Source organism: Oratosquilla oratoria, chromosome 3, assembly GCF_046742065.1.
Source record: "Oratosquilla oratoria isolate Oo_2021 chromosome 3, ASM4674206v1, whole genome shotgun sequence".
NCBI classification, from domain to species: domain Eukaryota; kingdom Metazoa; phylum Arthropoda; class Malacostraca; order Stomatopoda; family Squillidae; genus Oratosquilla; species Oratosquilla oratoria.
This window is the reverse complement of record NC_134779.1, coordinates 78,908,406-78,915,306: the sequence shown is the minus strand read 5'-3', so window position 1 is coordinate 78,915,306 and position 6,901 is coordinate 78,908,406. Positions and strand designations below refer to the sequence as shown.

Sequence of the window (6,901 nt, the reverse complement as noted above, 5' to 3'; positions counted from 1 at the left end):
AATGCATCACCAAACATTCATCAATGTGAAAGTCAAGTTTCCATCTACTAAACCAAGGGTGGGTAACCTTTTAAAGCGCCCGTGCCAAAATCGGCTATCTTCGATGCAAAAAGTTTCTCACGTGCCAACAAAAATGCTGGGAACATATTATTTCCCATCTTTTAAATATTGGGAGAGGTAAAATAAAAGAATATTGTATGTGTGATTTGTAATGCGGCCATTGAAACGTGGTAATCAGTATAGATAACTAGAGCCTTCTATGGTGTGACATTTGTATGCTATTTAATTTTGAACTCTTGTGTAGCTGAACGTGGATTTTGCTTAACGATAATCTTATCATTTACGAAACACGAAATAATATATAGAATTATGCTAAAGGAATCATGCCACGTCTAGCCCCCTGGTGAATGATGCAACAACTAAACGGGGCAGAGCCAGTGTCTGCTGTCATGAATTTGCAGAGAATAAGAAACACAGGAGTCTTAGTCTGAGTTTATTCCTGAACAGTTTCGCAGGTATGTTTTCTTTCTTCAAAGGAATAAAAAAGCATACCTGCGGAACTAGTCACGAATAAATTTGGTCTAAGATTCCTGTGTTTCCTACTCTCACTTACGTCAACCTGTCAGAATGTCTCAATATATATATATATATATCTATATATATATATATATATATATATATATATATATATATATGTGTGTGTGTGTGTGTGTGTGTGTGTGTGTGTGTGTGTGTGTGTGTGTGTGTGTGTGTGTGTGTGTGTGTGTGTGTGTGTATAATATATATATAGCATACCATGTAAAAGCTGTGATTTTATTTACATAGTCCAAACAGGCAAAGGTTTGAATAAAAGAATAAGTCAACATGAATATAGTATTAGAACGGGGCAAGTGTCAAGTGGATTATCTGTCCTCCAAAGGGATTATGGACATAATATTGACTGGGAAAAATCAAAAGTAATTACTTCTTGTAATAATACTGTAGAAAAAATATTATTGAATCTTGTTACATAAAAATAAATTTTGGAAATAATATGAACTTGAGTTTGGGTTTATCTGAATTAGACAATTTTAGTATTGACAAGATTGTGTGTGATAATTTGTAACATGGGACTTTTCCGAATATCCTCTGTCTTCTCATGTATATATTGTTTCTTTCTGTATTGGTTTTCTGTACCTTTGAAAATGTCTTAATAGACGAAAAAGTTCTGCATCTGTTTTTTTCAATTTCTCGTTGGTTTCTGCAAAAATAGTTTATCACGTATATATATATATATATATATATATATATATATATATATATATATATATATATATTCATATGTAAGAGAGGCAGAGTGAAAATACACAAATAAAACGAGAGTTTATTTTTTGAGTAGTTTCCCACTATGGTGCTTCTTTCTTAAGAAGGACCATAGTACGAAACTTGCCAAAGAATAGACTCAAGTTCTATTTGTGTGTCTTCCCTCTGCCTCTCTTGCAACCTGTCAGGATGTCGTCACGTATAAATATACATACATACATATACATATATGCATATACATATGTGCATACACACATATATATATATATATATATATATATATATATTACATTTATTATGGTGATTATTCTGTGTTTTAGGACAGGGAATATTTAGTATGGGTATTACAACATTGAGGAGAAGCTTAAGGAGCAAACAATTTGTATCTTTCATTTATCAGTCTCCGTCTAAATTTAAGTAAATATTTGAAAATATACCATATGTGTTTCAGTTGAATATCTTGTCTCAAATATTCCCGGACCAAGGCCAACATAAATATCTTTATCACTGGATATTTTTTTTAAATCATCTCTGTTCGTGAATACACACACACACACGCACACGCACACGCACACACACACACATGCACACACACACACACACACACACACACACACACACACACACACACACACACACACACACACACACACACACACACACACACACACACACATGTAACATTTACTAGCATTATAACTACATGTCACACGCCTGACACGTGATCTACAATGCCACACAGGAAGTCGTAAGACATTGTCGCCGGTCAACTCACACTCAGACCAAATATTACCTCCAATCTTTGCTGACCCATATATTTTCTCAATCACAAACAGGCGTGATGCCACGATCGCTCCATCCTACCGTAATGTCTCAAGTCTCCACAGCAGATACATTATTAACCATTCCTGTATATCTACCAAATTACATAATCATAACTATAAACTATACACCACGTCAAGACACATTCTTTGATACTAATTAGATATATTGTACTACAACTAACTCACAAATATCATTGTAGAAAGAAATAATTTAAAGGTCAATAGTCAACATCACGGAGAAATACCGATGCAGGCATTTCTACGTATATATGTCGGCGACTGTGTCGCCAGGTTTAGAGCCTCTTCATAGAGGGATCACCAGGGGACTCTCCCTATAGAGGTATTACCCACGGGACTCTCTCTCTGAGGTCTGTATATGCTCATCTGTTTGATAAATCCAAGCTCATCCATTTAAGTTTACCTCAAAACTATTTGGAGCTCCAGAAGACTTCAACTCGACGTAAACCCAAACTCTTACGCCGCCACGCTCAAGGCAGTGATGTAAAAGATACACATACGCTTACACACACACACACACACACACACACACACACACACACACACACACACACACACACACACACACACACACACATATATATATATATATATATATATATGCATCTATATTCATATATATATATATATACCTATATATATATATATATATATATACCTATATATATATATATATATATATATATATATATATATATATATATATATATATATAAATGGGGTGCTAAACAAAATAAAAATAATAGGTGAAGACATCTGGAAGAGGAAAGTCTGAAAAGAAAGTAAATATACGAGAATAGTTCCAAAAGTAAGGCCTCCTATTTTTTCATCACCAAAGGATCAGAGGGGATTTTTTTCTAGGATTGTTATGATGACTCAACCTTCGCGCTTATAACCTAAATTTTCATCTCTCGGATATATCAACGGTGTGACAGTCTAATAAACTAACCCCTGTCATAGATGCGCGTCAGAAGCGGAGATACCTAATTGAATTCCTCCACGCAGAAATGAAACAATTCGACATTCACCGGCGCATGGCGAACGTTTAAAAAGCACGGTTCGTCGATTCTGGAGTGACGGCAGAGATGTGAGTAACAAACCGCCCCCCAGGTGGCCATGCACAGGCCCTTATTCATCGCTGGTGAAAGTGCATTGAGAAGGAGAGTGATTAAGTGGGAGAAATAAATCCCAAAGCAAGAATGTCCACTTGTTTTAATTATCTCATTCCCGTCTTCGTATCTCTTAAACTTTTTGAGTTACGAGTAAGATAACATAGAAGGCATTACTTTTGGAACTTTCCTAATATTGTGATAAATGTACTCCAAGAGAGCTGAACCGATCTTCCGGTTCTTCACAAGTAATCGCCCTAAATATGGACACTGCACCAGAAACAAAACATAAGACATAATAAAAAAAGTCATATGCAAGATTCCGTTCGAAAGGTGCTCAGCTGCGTACCTCGGAGAAACATGGTGCGGAGTACAAAAACATGCTGTATCATAGAACCATAAGCTCATTTGTAATGCATACCAAGAACCACAACCACCTACTTATCTAGACAAAAGCAAAAACTTTGTATACAAAGGATTACAAGGGCGGAGCATGCCGACAGGAGACCTTTTGGTTCCATAACTAGTTTTGTGGCTTGCCGTTGTACTTTTCCTAATCTGACAATGTCTTTTAATGAGATTCGGTGGCCATACGGAAACAGCATATTCCAAAGGTGGACGAACTAACGATTTATATAGCTTGTTAATGAAAGATGGACTTTTGAAGTCAAAAGATCGTGCAATCAGTCATAAAGTCTTATTTGCTTTCTCAGAGGCTGAAATAGACTGCTTAGATTATTTGAGATCATTTTCACTATAAACTTTTGTTAACGAATTTCCAAATGACTTGTAATTGCACTTACTGTTATTTTTACCAATGTGCATAACCTTGCATTTACTTGTGTTAAATTTCATTAGCCACTTTTCAGGCCATTGCTGTAGTTTACCTAAATCTTCTTGAATATCTAATTAGTTTAAGTGATCATTTGCCATTTAGCACAATTTTGTATCATCAGTAAATTTGAAGACAATAGATTTTAGTCCATGGTCTATATAATTTATATATACTATGAATAGAAGTGGCTCAAGAACGGAACCCTGAGGAACTCCACTCGTAACATTTTTCCATCTAGAAGTCTTGCCATTTAAAACAACTTTCTGTTTTTGATCATTCAACCAATTACCAGTCCAACATAATAGGCTATCATTTATTCTGTGTGAAACTAATTTAGTAAGTAGTTTTTCGTGGGTGACGGTATCAAAAGCTTTTGCAAAGTCTAGATATATTGAATCTATGTTGTTTCTTTTGTCATAATTCGAGGTGACTGTGTTGTAGGATTCGAGTTAGTCACGCAAGAACGTTTCCGTCTAAATCCATGCTGGCTATCATTTATCAAACAGTTACTTTCTAAATGATATTCGATAGCATCTCTGATGATAGTTTCCACCATTTTTCCTACGATTGAAGTCAAGCTTATAGACCTGTAGTTATTTGGTTTCTTTTTGTCACCTTTTTTGAATATGGGAGTAACGTTAGCTAGCTTCCATTCTCTTGGGACATCTCTGGATATGATGGATTTCTTGAAAATAATTTCTAATGGAACAACAATCTCATTTTTTATTTTCTTTAAGATTCTTGGATGCCAACCGTCAGGCCCCGGTGTTTTATTAACTTTGAGTGTCTATACACCTTTCAATTTTTTCTTTTGCTATATTTACCGTAGTAAGTTCACCCTAGATTTTTCACAGGTTTCAGTTTGGAGTTCACTTTGAAGTGTTTCGTTTACGAATACTGAGCAAAAATAGTTGTTTAAAATATCACACATTCCTTCATTTGAATATTCAAGTTGACCGTCAGCAGATAGTAGTGGGCTAATGTGATTCCTATTAACCTTTTTATCTCTAACGTAACTATAGAATTCTTTGGGATTCTCTTTGGATTTATCAGCGATATTCATTTTGTAATGTCGTTTTCGTTTTGTTGTTGTTGTTGTCTTTTTAAATCTCTTTATATTATTACATAACTTTGGTAGTTATTAGGTGCATCCGAACACTTGTATTTCTTATAAGCCTGTCTCTTTTTAGCTAAACTTTTTGTTTCTTTTTCAAGACATTTTGGGCAAACCTGATTTGGGGGGCGTCTGTCCTTAAACGGGATGTAAGTATGAATCATCATAGTAAATGTATTTTGAAATATTTCCCGCATCTGATCTACAGGCGTTTCGCTTAATTTTGCCTCCCAATCTGTAAGCTGAAGCTTCTGACGTAGTCCTATGAACTTAGCTTTACTGGACTCGGGTATTTTAGAAACACAAGTATCTATTCTAAATTTTCCAGCAGTTTGAATCTAAGTTGTGATCGCTACTTGCAATAGTTTCACCAATTTCTACATCGGTTATCATGCTTTCGCGCCTAATGATCAATAGATCGAGTAAGTTTCCATGTCTTGTGGGCTCTTTTACATGCTAAACTAAGTAATTATCGCAGAGAAAATCTATTAAACGACTATCTATATTGCCATGTTCAAGGTCATCCAATCAATGTCAGTAAAATTGAAATTACCCGGTTGCAGAAAAGAGACAGTTCTTGAAATAATAGTTTTCGTCTGCTGATGATAATGTCTTTGGCTTATAATACCTACATTTATTTTTTGTCCATTTGTTTCTATTAATTCTACCCACAAACTACTATATGCATCCTGTTTCACTTTCTCTACAACACAGGCATGGGCATTGTTTTTAACGTGCAACAGAACACCCTCACCTTTCTTTTGCTTTCTATCCTGATGAAAGTGTTTAAATCCCGCAATATTAAATTCAACTTCAAAATCTCCACCATTTAACCATATCTCGATTATTCCTATCATATCGAGATTTTCGCTTTTGACATACGCCTGTATTTCTTTGGATTTGTTCCTAATACTACGAACATTAAAATACATGATATTAAGAAACTCGTAATTATTTCTTTTTGACACGTTTTGAGTTTCAACATCATACCTTACATTATAATTTTGTTCTTTATTGACACATTGCTCTATATTAACATTTGGTTCTTCATGGACATTCAATGTATCATGGGTATTTGCCCCATCACGGACATCTGGTCCCTCACGGTCATCCGATCTCTTATGTATACTTTGCCCCCCTACGTCATCGCGTTCCACACCGGCCACCCGTCATTCATTGACATTCTGTCCGGCATCCCTTCCTAAAGTGGTATTTTGTCCTCCACTGACATTATATCCTACTGCGATATTTTGTCCTCCACTATCATTGCATACCATCGTGATATTTTGTCCTCCACTATCATTGTATATCATCGTACTATTTTGTCCACTATTATTACATCCCATAGTGATATTTTGCCCTTTGACATTACATCCTAATGTAATATTTCGTTGTCTACGAACATTATATCCTAGAATTATATTTTGTCCTATACTGACATATTGCTCTACATTATTGCTATATCCTACTCAGTTTTTCCCAATGCATTCTATTTCCCCTTCCCTTTGAGATGCAAACAACAACAGACCTATTAATCCTTACGGGACTGCTTGCAAATTGAAAAGTGTAAACAGTATCAGGGACGCATCCAGGGCGACAAGGGGGTCACAACTCCCCCCCCCCAAAAAATAAATAAATTCCTTCCTTGTAAGAAATGTAATACACCAACCTCTCGTTGTCTGGTGTTCGCTTGTTGAAT

At 35.5% G+C, this 6,901-nt stretch overlaps 1 protein-coding gene across 2 annotated transcripts in view; it reads left to right on the top strand.

Moving 5' to 3' along the window:
- LOC143023927 (uncharacterized) overlaps window positions 1-6,901 on the top strand; it is a 121,876-nt gene that overhangs the window by 879 nt on the left and 114,096 nt on the right. The window lies entirely within an intron of this gene.